General features: G+C 36.4%; 1 pseudogene; it reads right to left on the bottom strand.

Moving 5' to 3' along the window:
• LOC107696485 (sickle tail protein homolog) overlaps window positions 1-16,902 on the bottom strand; it is a 106,966-nt pseudogene that overhangs the window by 8,250 nt on the left and 81,814 nt on the right.

Genomic DNA, 16,902 nt, shown 5'->3' with positions numbered 1-16,902 from the left:
GGTCTCTCCAAAGCTGACTTAACTGGTTTCTCCAGAGGTTTGGGAGGTTTCTCTGGAGCAGTCTTAGTAGGTTTCTCAGAGTTTGGCTGATTGTCATCTGCAGAAACAGAATTAAGTATAAACATCTCCAAATAGTAGTCTCAAGAGCTCTGATGTCTCTTTCAGTCTCTTACCCTGTTTTGCTGGTGCTGCTGTGGGCTCATTTTTTTCTACCACCTCCTCCAGGGAGGCAAGAACCACTTCAGGGGAGCCCTCGGGTTCGCTGGGCACCTCAAGGTTTGGTATCCCTCTCAGCATGTTGGCTTCTGCTTCCTGGAGCATCCGTTCGAACTCCTGCCCATCATAATGACCCATGTTCTGCCTCTTCTCCTCCCATTCTTTCTCTGCAGCCTGAAGATACCAATCAAACTAGTAACTAAACAAGGGAACACACATTTTCACCTCACCCATTTGGTTTATCATGCACAATACTCACCTCTATTGACACAGCCCTGTTCTTGTTCTTGCTGCGACTAGCGCGTATCTCTTCAATGAAGTTTGGAGAAGGACCTTTGCCATGAATGCCATTAGCTGAGACTCCATTGCTGCTGTTATTTGGTATTTGTGTCTGCTCAAGTGAGGGTTTTTTGAGCTGTTTGGAGGGTGAAGGGGTAGACTCTCGTCTTTGTGCTGCAGGGGGAATGGGTGAAGGTGCTGTTGATTGCTGGGATTGTTGTGAAGCTACAGGAGAGGCCTGGGCATGGTGGATCACCACAGGATTTGACGTCATAACCTCTGACCTCACTGTGGAGCTCTGAGGTGCAACCGAGGCAGCCTCGAGGGATTCAACAATGGCCGATTCTGTTGTTTCAGAGGCAGAAGGTGTCGAGGAAGTAGGGTCAGAGGGTTTCAGCAGGCTATCTGTGGCACACCTAAAGAACAAATGATATATCAAACAGAAATCAATGAGGAAAACATTCACAAAACAGACAAATTTAACCAAATTTAAAATCACAAGCTTATTTTTATAATCTCTTTAATATTTTTTGGGGAGTAAAAGCTGCAGTGTGCCATTATAAAATACTCCTATTACATCTGATTTCCTCTGGAGGCTCTGTGAGGCTTTCAGAACATTTCTCGACATTGGTTCAACTTACCTGTTTGAACAAACAATGAAAGACAGTATTCGAGATTCCTATTTGTACTGCACATAACTGAGGTTTGAACAATCCCATATCTCGTACTGGACGTTTGTGCTACCAACATGAATACTATGAACCCTATTACATTTCTTGTATTTGAAATGATCTAATCTATAAAAATAAAAATAAATGTACATTTTTACATTTAAAAACAAAAACATAAATAAAAAATTGAAATACATGTAGAACAGAATATAAATAAAATTCATTTTAAAGAAGGGTAAAAGAAAAAGAGAAAAAAGAAAAAGGATGCCAATGTAATTTAATTTAAATAAAATTAATAAAATATTAAAAAGAAAAACAAATAAGCAGGTAAAATATAATGTAAGATAAAAATATAATCTAATTAAATTCAATTAATTAAAATAATTACATTACATTTACTTGCTTTTAAATGTACTTACATTATATAAAACATAATGTAATTACATTTAAGTAAAAAAATATATATATAAAAAAGAAAAAGAGAGGAAAAAAGTCTATGTAATTTAATTTAAATGACTTTAAGCACTAAAGCACTTTAATAACATAATGGGTGTTAAAATCCTAGCGACTTCCACCAAAGGAGAAACTTGAGCCATATCTAGACTTGAGGGAGAACACTTTGGACTTGGGCCAATAAGTAACCAATTAGAAACCACCCAGAAAACTCTAGCAACCACCTATCAACACACATTTTCACACACATTTTCTTCAGAATGTGTAAAAATGTGTTTAGTTTTGCAATTACATTTGTGACCCTGGACCACAAAACCAGTCTGACGTCGCTGGGGTATATTTGTAGCAATAGCCAAGAATACATTGTATGGGTCAAAATTATCCATTTTTATTTTATGCCAAAAATCATTAGGATATTAAGTAAAGATCATGTTCCATGAAGATATTTTGTACATTTCCTACCGTTAATATATCAAAACTTCAGTTTTGATTAGTAATATGCATTGCTAAGAACTTCATTTGGACAACTTTAAATGTGATTTTCTCAATATTTGTATTTTTTTGCACCCTCAGATTCCAGATTTTCAAATAGTTGTATCTCGGCCAAATATTGTCCTATCCTAACAAACCATACATCAATGGAAAGCTTATTTATTATAGCTTTCAGATGATGTATAAATCTCAATTTTGAAAAATGTACCCTTATGACTGGTTTTGTGGTCCAGGGTCACATTTGGCTAGTGGAGCAGAAACACACCCAGCAGCTTTAGAAACAAAACACTATTTTCTAGAGTGCTGGTAATCTTCATTGCATTCGCACATTCATAGAGAACGGCAACCGGCTTGAGTCTGATCAGGTCTGATACGGAGGAGAAAGGAAGTGACTAGCAGCAGATGCTCCAGATCTCTCATCTGTTTAAACCTATACAGAGTCTCTGCTCACACATGATTACGATATGAATGAAAGATGGAGAACAGAAACTGCATATTCATTTCCATAACGCTCTGGCTGCTTGGATACGTGGCTGGAATCAGAAGGTGTACAGATCCATAAAGTTTCTCATAAAGTATTTTATTAACCACAATCTTGTTTTATTCGCAGTTGAAACGTCTGTCTCCATCTCTTTCTCTCTCTGTCTGTACCTGCGAAGGTTGCTGAGTGTGTCCGTGAGGGTTCGGACTCTCTTCAGCATGCTGTCAAGCTTGTGCGGCTCTTCTTTGAGGAACTTCACGGCCTCCACCTCCACCCTGAGCACCGCCCGCATACGGGATTGAAGAGATGGAAACTCTTCTGCAAGAAAGATATTTTGCTACTAGTCTGAGTGTTAAAACCACCTGACATTTAAAACTGTTTACGCATGTGGTGCGTCATGAAGCATATGATTGGAGTGGAGTGGGAGGATTTTCCCTGGAGGTGTGAAATGTGAGCATATTCTATATAAAGATGCCATTTTAGCACTGTAAGCAAGTGACAAACAGCGTATCGCGGTGGATCTGTCACAATCCACACCCCAAAGGACACAGCTGGCCCACAGTTTCTTTAAGTTGCATAATATTAACATGTGTGGGCATGTCTAATACCGGAGAATACTCAACTTCCTGTAACTAAGGAAAACATTCTGAACAACAAGAAAGCAAAGTCCAGTTGCTTACAATCAATTATTATATAAAATAGTTTGTCTGAGGTATTTCAGTGAGTAATTTATGTTGTTGTACCTTTCAGTCCAGCCAGGTTCTCGCCCACCTTCCTCAGACTGACAGCTCCCTCCTCTACCTCCTTCAGCGTCACGGATCTTTGAGACGCAGCAGGGCTAGAATCAGTCCTCAGTGTCTCCACGTACTGCTCCAGATCCCTACACACAAACACACTTGACAATTATGACACAAATAGCAGCGCAAAAATACTTATATTATTACTGATGAGCCAATCCATCCACATAAATTTGTGTTTTTGTCATCCAGTCATCCAGTGAATATTGAAATGACACTGTTGTGACACCAGAGGGCAGTGCAGATTCCATTTTCATGCTCCTGACATGTTTGCCATCCAGTGTGGACTTGGATGCTAAAATTTGGGTTTATGAAAACTATGCAAGTGCTTGCAGGTGATTTATTGAGAATTATTACATTATGACCACTATGATTTGCTTATGTTACACTACACTTGTTTACATCAGTGGTTCTCAGCCTCTTGTACAACACAATATTCACTTTGATGTTATGTTTTTAGTATTTTGGCTTATTTTAAAATAAAAACAAAATTGAATTTTAAACCATTTTAAGTCATTCTGTGGCCCCCTGGTTAAGAACCACTAGTTTATATTACTGTACAGGGTTTTACATTAACCTGGTAAACCTGCTGAACTGATCAAATACACAGGAATAATTTTATAGACTATAAAATTCATTACTATATTAAAATATATATTTTTTTCCTTTTGATAATTTCCCCCTAATTTCCCTAAATACTAATGAGTCTGTGAAATACTGTCTTTCACACAAATGGTTATTGGTTATGTTTATATGGGTGGCTCAATACCAGCAATGTGCTAGTTCTGGATACCAGCAATAAGACGTTTATTTTTATAACTTTCATTTTTATATTGTGTTTTAAACCATGTTTTAAGAGTCAGTATTCACTCCCATTTCGCACTTGGTGAATGTTAATTGGACCCTGTTAGCATATGTACAAGCACTAACAGAAGAATAAAATATAAATCGGAAGTGTCAAGTAAGCATATTTTACACTTTAACAGTTTAAATTGGTCTGCACTATTATTTATTAATTAGGCTTTTTTTAAACAATAGATTTTATGTTATGATGCATTCTAGTACACTCATCTTAGGTTCCAAAAAAATAAAAATAACGCAATTTATGTTGAAATTAAATTATGTTCTACATCATATTAAATACATCATTATATAAATTATGTGTGATCTGGTGTATAAGATGAGGCAGTTTGCTAATGTTCCACATTTCGCATCTCCTTTCACAAAGAAGAAAAAACTGCTGTTTTGATGCCACATTCCTCAGCCTCCACATGTGTAAAAGTCAAACTGTCCTTCAATTCACTGCTCACAGGCACCCAGAGACCTTTGCTGACTGGGCACTGGCGTAAAACCAAGGAAAACAGAGTGTTAATGCTGCTCCTGATCTCTGCCTAGTGTTAATTCCCACTGAGTTCAGTTTTTCATGTTTACAGCTGTCTAGAGATCAGGCTTGTTAACCAGTTAAATTAAAGTGGGATTTAATTACGGTTTACTCACAGCAGAGCAGACAGGGCTATTATGAGTTAAAAGAGGGGCTGTAATGAATCGCATGAGGAATGATTTAGAATAAAAGGCATTTGTTTGCCCACAGGAAAGCGAATTTCAGATTGCACAGTGTGTGTGTGTGTGTGAGAGAGAGAGAGAGTGTGTGTCGTACTCCAGCTGGGTGAGAACTCTTTCCTGCATGTTGAGATATTGGTGTCTCTCTTCCTCCACCAGTGTCCTTTGTTTCTGTGTTGAATCGTCCTGTCGTCTCAGCATTTCAGCCAACTTCACACTGATCTCTTGCTCTGCATGCTTTATCTGAGCACGCACACACTCCTGATTCTGAAGCTGAAAACACACACATGACCATTTACTACAGGATACATTAGCATTCAAAAGTTTGAGTTCGATAAGATTTTTTAATGTTTTTGAAACAAGTCTCTTATGCTCACCAAGGCTGCACTTTGATAAAAAACAGCAAAATTGTGAAATATTAGTACAATTTAAAACAACTTTTTTCTATTTCAATATTTGAATATTTTATGCTAATTATTTCTGTGATTTCAAAAATTAATCTAATATGCTGATTCGCTACTCAACAAACATTTCTTATTATTATCTTTGTTGAAAACAGTTGTGCTGCTTAATATTTCTTTGATGAGTAGAAAAAAAACAGTATTTATTTGAAATAGAATTCCTTTGTAACATTATAAATGTCTTTATTGTGACTTTTGATTAATTTAATCCATCCTTGCTAAATATATTAATTTAAAAATCTTACTGAAAGTTAGTCAAAATAATTTTAAAAAATATAAATGCAACGAAAACATTTATTTCAAGATCCATCATATTCAGTACACATTATTTTTAGGTCCTTGTTTAACATTTACCTTACAGCTGATATAACCAAGGCAGCGCAAGTGAGGAAAAATATTTTAGCCAATAGTAATTGGAAAGCCCACTTTTCACAGTCCAATCAAGCCATAATGGCCCAAATTAAGTCCCTCCTTATATAATTTTGCTCTGAATATTATTTTACTGAATGTAAATCTGTCCCATTACTCTAGATAAATGAGTCGTGAATGTTGTTTCATGTTGTCTTGACAATAAATAAATAAACATTAAGACACCTGTTGAAAAAATATGGGGCAAAATGCATATTATAACTGCAGATTTCTCATGATAATAACTGATTGGCACTTTAATTACCTGTAGTTGTCTCATATGTTGCAGTTGGAGGCGGAGCTCAGAGACATTTTTCCTGAACAGGTGAAGGTTAACATGCAAGGGGGTGGGGCCTAGTGGTGGTGTAGGGGCGGGGCTACGCTCAGGAGGTGCTGCAGCAACTTTTGTTGCTAATACTGGAGAACCTCCTAAACAAAACACAAAAACACACAAAAAAACATGACGTACAATGACAACCATAAGTATTTCATGGTAAGAAGTCAGACTGGGCTCTCAAACTTGTGTGTGACAAAGTTGACAGACAGATTGCTGGAAATAATGTGATAGTCCAGGTTTTATAGTTTAAAAAGAGAGTTTATTATCTTTGTATAACTCAAGAAATTGTGAAGTTGATTTCATCAATTTAAGTGTCTCAACAAAACTATATTCATATATATTGTCCCTAAGCTTAAGGAGATGTGATATTTGTCGTTGTACCCATATTTGACCATAACGCTCGGTAAGATTACATTTCAAACTCCACTGAGCATAAAAACAAAATACAGCAATTCAGGTCAGTTCTTGCAAAGCTACATATTTATGAGAGTGCGCAAGATAGCATGTAGACATGTTTGTTCTTTTGCGGCTTATGCTGTTTGAGTGACTCGCTCTCTGTGTTCACATCAGCATGCATGTGTGGAAAGAGTGGGAAAACTTGGCAAGCTGCATTTCTGAGTGAAAGGATTGAAAAGGTGAAAGGGAAGTAGGGGTGCTGAGGGGGCTGCAGCACCCCCTGTTTTCACATGGTTGCAAATGCAACGCAAAGTTTGTTCATTTAAATTTATTCAGTTTTAACATTTAATAATTTATTTGTAATGATCTCTGAAATGTAAATTGTAAGTGGGCTATAATAAACCCATGTTTATCTTTATAAACATGATTAATTTTACTTGTGATGTTTTCTATATGGGATGATTAGCCTAATCCTCATGAACACGTGAAGCTGGCGCGTGGTATCAGACATGAACTGTACAGAATGCGAACAAGATTAACTTTAATACAGGGAGATAATGGCGCAAAAGAGAATTTCAGATTTTTTTAAATGCCCATCCCAGCAAAAACTTTCCAAAATCGGCATCCAAACAGCACCAGCCCCAGCACCGACGTAAGTGAACCAGTATAGCTAAAAGTATATTAAAAGAGATAAAGACTTGTTTTAATTATATAAATGTGTATTTGCTGAATCTTGACAGTAGATATAATACTACGGCCTCTGAGATATAACGGTTGACCATTACAAGCACAAACAAATTAGGTCTGGGGTATGGAAGCAATGGAAAGAAGAAATTTACCTGTGCTAGATGTGCTGTGAACCGGTGATCCGGACTTTACTGATTTCTCACTGGAAAAATGGAGGAGATGTTAAATGACTGAATGCATATATGTGCATATACATACACACAGACAAAATCACTATACAAACACTTGCAGTTAGTTTGTGTTACAGTGGCACAAGCATTGCCATTCATAGAGGCACTGGTTACAGTGAGAATGAGTCAATTTAGTTCATGCACAGTTAGTAGTCATCTAACCCACCAAGTTTTTTTTCAAACACACAGTGTCTGATTACCACCACCATTAATCCATCATAGTCCTCCTATTTTCTTTTCTTATTTGATTTGGGAAACAGTGTGATATTCTGATAAATGACTAAATAAATGACTAAATAAATATTCTGGGAACTACATTACCCAGCCTGCCCTGCTTACCTGGGGTGTTCCTTGTTGCTGTTAGTGCTGTGGCTCTTTAAGAGAGCATGCTGCACAAGACCAGTCAGACTGGCTATTTGCTCCTCCATGGCCTTCATTCTCTCTCTGCAGAGAGACAGAGCATATCGCATGCTTACTACTGATGGGGTATGTGTGGAGACGGACGAGGGGGGAAAATTGAAATAACAGTGGGACTATGTACCTCATGAGATGGCTCAGTTATCTAAGGCCATTTTACTCTAATTCACCATTAATAAAAAAGACAGATCTGGTTAAAATAGCATTTTGGCTAAAATATCTGTTTTTCATATTGTAATTTATGTAGACTTTTTTGTAAATCTTAATGTACATTCATCATAATGATTCATTTAATGTATTTACACTAAAAATGGCCATTTATTGGTTATTATGAAAATAATTATCAGCCCATTGGCATCAGCCTTACTTTTACTATCAGTGCATATTTACAATAAAGTACTTTAAAGCTTAAACAGAAAATTTAAAGGGGTCATATGATGCGATTTCAATTTTTCCTTAGACCGATGAGCTTTGTAAAAATCGACGCGTTTCAAAAAGGCGGGGCATAGAGGAGAAACAATAATGTACAGTATGTGGAAAATAATGTGTTTTTTGAACTTTAAACCACATAAACACATTTCATTACACCAAATACACAAAATAATGTTATTTTTAGCAGCATCATATGACCCCTTTAAATAAAATTGATCAAGTGGAATGCATGCTTTATCACTTACAGTGATGTTTTTATACACACTACCGTTTAAAAGTTTGGGGTCAGTAATTAATTAATTTATTTATTTATGTATTTATTTTAGAGAAATTAATATGTTCATTCAGCAAGATTGTATTAAACTGATCAAAAGTGGCAGTGAAGACATTTAAAATATCACAAAAGATTTTTATTTCAAATAAATTCTGGACAAAAAAAGTTCCCACAAAAATATTCAGCAGCACAATGGTTTCCAGCATTGATAATAATAAATGTTTCTTGAGCAACAAATCAGTATATTAGAATGATTTCTGAAAGATCATGTGACACTGAAGACTGGAGTAATGATGCTGAAAATTCAGCTTCACCAGCAAAGACATAAATTACATTTTAAAATATATGCAAACAGAAAACAGGATTTTTAAATTGTAATAATATTTCAAATTATTACTGTTTTACTGTATATTTGTTGAGTATAAGATTTTTCAAAAACATTCAAAAATGTATGTAAATTTAAATGTATGCTGCCATTCATAAAGTGGGAATTTTATGTGAAACTGCACAGAAAAAAAACTTGAAGTAAAAAATAAAAAAAAATCTCTTGGCAACATATTCACCACATTTAAATGATAAAAAAATATATATTCAAGGTCAATCCTAACTACAAAAAGCATTAAGCGAAAGCAAGTATGAACTGGATTCCTGCCTATGATCTTTGTAGCATATCCCTTGCGAAAAAGAAGTTTATTCAAGTGTGCTATTAGTATAAAATGCTAAAAAAGTATTTAATTAGTAAACTATCAGTATACCTATAAGTCCACTTTTAGTATAGTTGCATTACGAGCTAAAAAACATTGATGTAAACTAGTTGTGTACTCAAAGTTTACTACTGTTATACTTAAAGTATACTTAAAAGTATACTTTTATATACTAGAAAGTGGGCCAATTTAGTCCCAAGTAGTATTGAAATAGTACACTTACAAGTATACTACTAGTACACTGATATTTGTATACTTACTATGTAAAGTATACTTAAAAATATACTTGAACTTTACTTAAATATACTTAATAAAATAAACTTGAAGTATACTACTTTTTGGTAAGGGATACAAAAAGACACAATAAATCACTAAGATTAACTTGTCAAATAATGATTAACTAAAGTCTTTAAAAAAACGCTAAACTGCCTATTTGCCCTTTCTGTGCCAATACACACAGAACCACTATTTCTTTGCTGTACAAGATAATGTTAGAAACGTCTGGCCTGCATGTGCTCTGCCCTTTAAAAACAGTTCAGCATGTTGATCCTGTGTATTGACTCTTCTCAGCTAGCGAGTACATCGCCAAGCACTTACAGGGTTGACTTACGGGGCACAGACAAACATAAAAGGTACGATTAAGTCCACTTAACCAACACAGCAAATAAAAAGCTGACTGAATTACAGTTCAAAGTATTTTTCTTTAGTTACGTAAGGCTGTATTCTTGAAAACAAACCCAGCTAAACAGCTTTATCAACTCTAAAGAATTTACATTAACATAATAACTAGGGATGTAACATAATAACTAGCGAGACTAGTCGAATAGTTGACTACATGATAATGCTGCTGCTAGTTGACAATGCAAATAGGCTAGTTGTTTACATTTTTTTGTTTCGCTTTGTTGTTGTTTTTTTACAAAGGATAAGTTCCATATTACTGTCATGCTCATCTTGCATTTTAAAATGAATTATATTACTGTTAAATTATTTAAAATGAATTTAAAATGATTTAAGAATTTAAAATGATTTAAAATGAATATATTACATGTTAAAAGTATATATCGGGAGTGGAAAACGAAATAATTTAATTTTACCTCAGACCTTGCATGCATTTGTTTTCTCTGTGTCACTCACGGTGGGCTCCAAGAAATGTCCACTTAGAAGGTGAGGAAGTATTTTGACTTAGAATAAAACGGAAAAGTTTTGTGTAGTCTATATAATGTCAAATTGGTGCATACCATTTAAGCTTGCTTATAGGTTTTTTATACTACCAGTTATGAGGGACAATATTTTTTACCAGTTTAAAGGTTAAACATTATAAATGTATCTTACTTGCTTAAAATAGGCTATTGAGTTTCTACTTATTGGTACTGCACTGCCTATTGATTCAGCTGCTTTTAATATACAGTATATGTATTTGCTAACGTTGATTAAGTGAACACTTACGTTTATGTACAATGATCATAATTCAAGAGAAGCACATTGCATATATGACCTACTTCTCAGCAGCATTAGGTATGGAGTTTGACTGTTGGATTCATAGATTAAGGCCCAATCACCTTTCTACCCCTTATCCCTTCCCCTTTCCCCTAACCTTCTGTTTTGCACATTCACGTGAAGGGGTAGGGGTGTCTCGATTCTCTTTTGGTTGGAGGGGTAGGGGGAAGGGCCAGATAGCCCTTCAAACAAAGATTTTTCGGGACCCAGCTTCAAACAAATTATCTCAGCATACACTGTCTACAGTGGCAGCATGGCTGCCCAAGTGAACAAGGAGAACCATAAATGTAAGCATTTTTGGCATTAATAAGAACATTAATAAGGAAAAATAATATTTTTTTAATTAGGTGAAGGGGTATAAAATAGAATTGGGATTGGGCCTAAGTAGGCTATTTCAAATGGATCGCTTATACAGAAAGTTTTTTTGACTCTCTTTTGGGGGTTTGTTTGAGTAGTCGACTAGTTGGTTACAAAATTTCCATTTAAACGTTAATGTTCACAACTAATAACAGCTGCTAGTACTTAGACAAGACATTGTCGATGTGTTTTGGATGCAGTTAGGGAATGCCATGATGCAGTGGAAGACAATAGACTGATGCAGAGTTAGAATATGAACATATCACGGATGCTGATGTATACTGGGATATTGTAGATGGAAAGTTAGTTATTTTCATGCTTAAATATCCCCATTTTCTCTTAATGATGACTTACCGTGTCTGAGGGTCTGTCGAGGGGGCAAGAGGATTGTGAACCTGAAGATCAGGGGTGGCTGGAGATCCCATGCCACCCCTTGCCTTTACCATGGTATCCATAGCAAGAGGAGTCTCCTTCCTAAACGATTGTCTGATAGGTGATGCCCTCTCCAGAGTCATGGAACTCTGTGGTTGGACTGTGTGAATGTCCATCATTCGCACCTCGCCCATCCGGTGTGGGGAAGGGGGCGGGGTTTTGGAGCCTAGCATGTGTAACTGGCTATCCGTGTACTTCCTGCTTTTCTGTCGGAAGAGCGAAGGATGGTCTGTGGGCTCCATGGGAACGCCGGGGTTACTGTAAGAGCGCATGGTGGCACGGTGGTAGGCGTGGTCTACTGTGTCAGGGGGCGGGGCATGGTGATGTAACATATAGGGGTCAGCATAATGACTTTCGGCTCGGGCGGGCAGCGACATGCTCTTTGCATCTACATCCTCGTCAGGTTTGACGTCGCGCCGCTCGAGGATGGCGCTCGGGCAGGGGGAGGATGCGCGAGCAGGGGCGGGGAGTGTGTGTCCTGCTCGTTCACGTGGCATCGTGGCAACCCCACCGCCTGAGGTGCGTGGGCCGAAGGGGATACGGGATGGGGAGGGGGGCATCTGATGTAACATATAGGGGTCAGCATAATGACTTTCGGCTCGGGCGGGCAGCGACATGCTCTTTGCAGCTACGTCCTCGTCAGGTTTGACATCACGCCGCTCGAGGATGGCGCTCGGGCAGGGGGAGGATGCACGAGCGGGGCTGGAGGCAGGGAGTGTGTGTGCCGCTCGCTCACGTGGCATTGTGGAAACCCCACTGCCTGAGGTGTGTGGGCCGAAGGGGATACGAGATGGGGAGGGGGGCATGGCATGAGGTGTGGTAGGGGACATGGAACAATGACACAAGGACTTTTCATTCTGATGGCACTGATATGTTCATTGACATAAATACTTGCTTTTGAGAGATGAACTAAAGATTTTGAGTAAGTTACAGGCTTTTGCAGGTAATCCATTGTGTGGTGCTGTTTGTACGAATTGTTTTGAGAAATGCACATACATTTTTGCAAATATTAAGGATGATTCGAGAAATACACCAAAGCGACTGAGAAAAACTGTAAAATAATATATCTGACTATATATCTACATTTAGAACTATAATGTAATCTCTAAAAAAGTATTATTTATATGCTATTATAGTATTCATTAATATTCTGTGTTAGCTTTTATTTTTAATTTTGGTAATTTCAGTACTTCAACTTTTTTAATTTCAGAAAATTGACAGGGCAACATTTCTCATTTTCATTTAAGTTTTTCTGTTTTTCATCTAATATTTAGATTTTATTTCAGCTTTATTTCAATAACCAAAAAATATTTTGTAATAGTTTTAGTTTTAATTAACAATAATAACACAGACGAATACACACAAAATTGATGTCCATGTAATCTCCAATGTTCTAGTTTAGTCTAGAAAGACTTTTCTGTTTATTCATCACAGTGAGAAAGAAGTGTTACATTTCCATCTCACATGTGAAATGAAAGGGCTGAAAGACGTCAAAGAAAGAAGCACTGAGCGATCATGGTATTGACGGTAAAAAACAAAACAAAAAAAACCTTCTACTTGGATCAAATAATATGTCATTGTGCTCTTTCTAAATTCAGAGCACCAGTAATCTGTGCTGGTTTTAACAGGTAGCACACATGGGCAGTCTGATCTGACCTGACCACCCAAGAAGGTCCCCCAGAGTAGATTAATCACACTAATATGCTTCAGATGGAAGCTCATATTTTGGAAAAAATTTGCAAGTAGGTGGTGGACATAGGTGGTTATGGTTCATATACATCCCACAATGTAATTAAAAGGTATAAGTGGATATAGTTTGCCTCAATCAGAGTCTGTGTCCATAAAGCGACGCTACTGGTTTACCACAAATTAACTAAAAACAAAAGATGGATAGATAAGCTGCTGATAAACTGCCCTTTCATTCAGAAATAAGAAGCACTAAACATAACAGATGATTTAGACCACTTAAAACGAATTCTTCAGTTGTACAGTATCTGCATCTGATCAGTAACTGCATCCAACAAAAAGTAAAAGAATAAACTACAGAGACTTCAAATATGTCCTGAGCGGATGAAAGATTTCCGATCAGTGAGCTTCAGAATGCAGAACTTCATACCTGAGGATACTAGACAGATAAACTCAGATGTATCCGGCTCCAAACTCAGCAATGGGGAGCAACAGGAAAAACCATATGACTTGACAGATGAATAGAATTCAGAGAAAAACTGGTTTAGAGTGAAACTAAATGTGCTATTTTTTCGGTACGTAAAATGACAAAACAAATAAAAAAGCATTCAGACTTTTCCATCACCTCAGGCCCAATTTAATTTAGCACAAAGATTTTTTTTAAAACCAGTAACTAATTTAAAGCAGAAGTACCAAATCAAATCATATTCCATTTGAATTAGAATACACCTTAGAAGGCAGCTGCCTATGAAAGCAGTAGACAGTAAAGCAGTTATTGTCTGACTACGTCTGCCTCATCCAAAAATAGAAAACCAACAAAGCAGAGACATACAGAAGAAACAGACAAGAACGTGCCTTTAAGCCAAAGAGCTTTGTAAAAATAATAGAAAGATGACAAAATGATGTTCCTTGGTTCGAAGCATTGCCCTGCTTCTCTGATCATCTCAAATAATGAGAGCATTGGCTGAGGTGAGTCAGCGTTCAGGCTCCACCCAGAACAGGTGAGACTTCCAAGTCTTTATCTGTCTCAGGACACCAGCATGCTATTTGATCAAAAATACAGTGCAAACATTAATATTGTAAAATATTAGTTTAAAATAACCTTTTCTATCTTAATATATTTTAAAATCTAATTTATTAAGTTACTCCAGCCTTCAGTGTCACATGATCCTTCAGAAATTATTCTAATAATCTAATCTGGTGGCCAGCCAAGAAATATTTCTTATTATCAGTGTTAAAAACAGCTGTGCTGCCTAATATTTTTGTGGAAACTGTTATACAATTTTAGGATTCTTTGATGAATATACATATACAGATGTTACCTGAGCAACACTGTCTGAATAACATGAAAGTTCTTGCCTGCCTCAACCGCGCAGGTTCTCATCTCTTCATTTTCTCTCTACATTACCTTAAAAGGTAGAGAATTTGCTGGAGGAAGGCTGACAAGAAACATTAAACCTGTAATAAATAAAGAATTCAAAAGATGACGGAGTGAGAACATTTGGTTTGAATTTGGCCCAAGAGAGATTAAAGACAAATTCTGATGCCCCCTTTTTCCATTCATTTTCTGCTTCTCTTGCATTCTCTTTCTTAAATAAACATCCACAAGGGCTTGTTAAAACCTACAACCAGAACATAAAAACCTCTTAGATGCCGAAATACAAAATACACTGCAGCTGGTCATTTTAGATGTTGTCTAAGTGGGCAGTTTTTGGCCTAAATGATCTGCAAATTGGACCAAACCTCATGCAGACAGTCAAAAGAGACTAGTTTGACCATACGTTCAATGGAGAGAGCTGAATTTAGCAGACTTCGTTCGTTTTTATGGGTCTGTTTCAAATTAACAGTCGTCTGTAAACTGTGGTCAGTCACGCTGCACAATAATCTGCTTGCTGTTTTAACAGACTGGCACTGAGACACACACAGCTGCATACATGTGTGCGTGAAAGGTACGGATACACAGATTCAGATCTGGATCTGTGCAGTATTGTTACAAAAATCTCATTACATCACTTAAATTAAATTAACGGCTGGATGTTCAACACAAAGACACTTGTATTACATAAAAATACACATTCAAATGATCTTTGAATTTCAATGGTAAAAAAAAAGTTACGGTAAGAAACTGTAAATTGGTTAAAGGAGTAGTTCACTAAAAATATTTTGAAAAATGTTGGTATCCGAACAGTTGAGGGGCACCATTGACTTCCATAGTATTTTTTTTTTCCTACTATCAACTGTTCGGATACTAACATTTTTAAAAATATCTTCTTTTGTGTTCAACAGAAGAAAGAAACTCATACAGGTTTGGAACAAGTGAAGGGTGAGTAAATGATGACAGAATTTTAATTCTGGAAGTGAACTACTCCTTTAATGGTAAGTTCCCTCATGGTAAAAAGCTATAATACATCTAATGTGACATTTCATGTAATCCTATAGTAAAATACTGTTAAATTTACAATTTTGGAAGTGAAAAAGAACAAGGCATCTAATAATTTACAGTGGAAAACCATAAATGGTCAAATTTTGACCAAGAATTCTCTGTGTAACACTTCACATTTGATGACAACTTATGTAGGGTTTTACGTTACATCTAATATTGCTAAATTAATGTTTATTGCATTATTTTAGTGTCATTTGTGTTCCCATGATGCCATTTTGTATTAGTATTTTAAATGAAATTTTACACTATCTATATATTAGTATTTACCTCAACTTGTGGAAAAGCTATACTTGTGATGAACTTTGATTCATCATGTGGCTTTTTCTTTTTGTCAGTATATTATAAAGGTAAACAACACGTTTTTGTAATGTGGTATATTAACATTATATAAATTAATGAAATATACATTTTTACTCTGTTGCGGTTCATTCCCTGTATGTTTTTGGCCTAAAGTTTCAACAGGAAGTTACGACAATGATCAAGACTCTTTCTTCCTCTCTTTGTCACAGACACACACAGAAATTGTGTGTTTGAATAGGTGCAGGGCTTATTTCATTAGCCTTTTAAATCTGTCTGAGTATCGCCGTGCCTGCTTGAACTGAGAAGGCCTGATCATGTGTTTCTGTGTGTGTTTGCTCATTCACATGTGTGTTTAAGTGTACTTCAGCTCTGGATGAAAGCATAATGGATCTCTTGTCCCCTGACAGTTACAATAGCAACAAATGTGGTCAAAATATCAAGTGTGTATTTGTGCATTACCGTCATCATATGTGTGTTCTGGCCTCAAATCAAGCTTGAATTATTTGAATTACTGAAAGAAACACAATTAGTATAGGAGATTTGCAGGCAACCCTCCCTACTGAATATATTTTCATATTTATACAATATGTAATTTAGCCTGTCACACCTGACAAAGACAAGTCAATAAACCATTAACCACATGTCTTATTTTACATATCAACAAATAATTATGTTCTAAAGTTTTCATCGGCATATTGATTTACACTCAGGTTTCATGCACATAAGGACCATTGTTTAAGAACATCCACTGTTGTGTTGATATTGAATGTTTCCTTTTTCCACAGAGGGGGAAGATAGAAGGAAAGATAGAGCGGAATGACTCATATGTGACATGAAAGTGCTATGTATAGGCTTCCTGCTTTTTGATTGGATGACGAGACGTTAAAGTCAT

Source organism: Sinocyclocheilus anshuiensis, unplaced genomic scaffold (assembly GCF_001515605.1).
Source record: "Sinocyclocheilus anshuiensis isolate Anshui unplaced genomic scaffold, SAMN03320099.WGS_v1.1 scaffold931, whole genome shotgun sequence".
Taxonomy (NCBI): domain Eukaryota; kingdom Metazoa; phylum Chordata; class Actinopteri; order Cypriniformes; family Cyprinidae; genus Sinocyclocheilus; species Sinocyclocheilus anshuiensis.
The sequence above is the reverse complement of the archived record's forward strand: the minus strand, read 5'-3'. Positions and strand labels throughout refer to the sequence as shown.